Source organism: Myotis brandtii, unplaced genomic scaffold (assembly GCF_000412655.1).
Source record: "Myotis brandtii unplaced genomic scaffold, ASM41265v1 scaffold111, whole genome shotgun sequence".
Lineage (NCBI taxonomy): Eukaryota > Metazoa > Chordata > Mammalia > Chiroptera > Vespertilionidae > Myotis > Myotis brandtii.
The window spans coordinates 5509493-5509747 of record NW_005353789.1 but is presented as its reverse complement, the minus strand read 5'-3'; positions in this window follow the sequence as shown (position 1 = coordinate 5509747).

Here is a 255-nt window from a genome sequence, read left to right as displayed (position 1 = left end):
GAACTTTCTTTTCCTTAAGATTCTGTCCCACAGGGAAGTCTTATAGTTTCTCTTCTATAGGGCCTCTTTCAGTTATTTCTAACTGGAGTAGTACTAACTGCTCATTAACAAACAAACAACAACAACACAACACCCAGGCTTTTTCTGAAAGCAGCGCTAAACTTTCAGCACATTATTCTTTTTTTTTCTTTTCTGATAGTTTTTTAATTTCTTTATTGATTAAGTTATTACATATGTGTCCTTATCCCCACATTA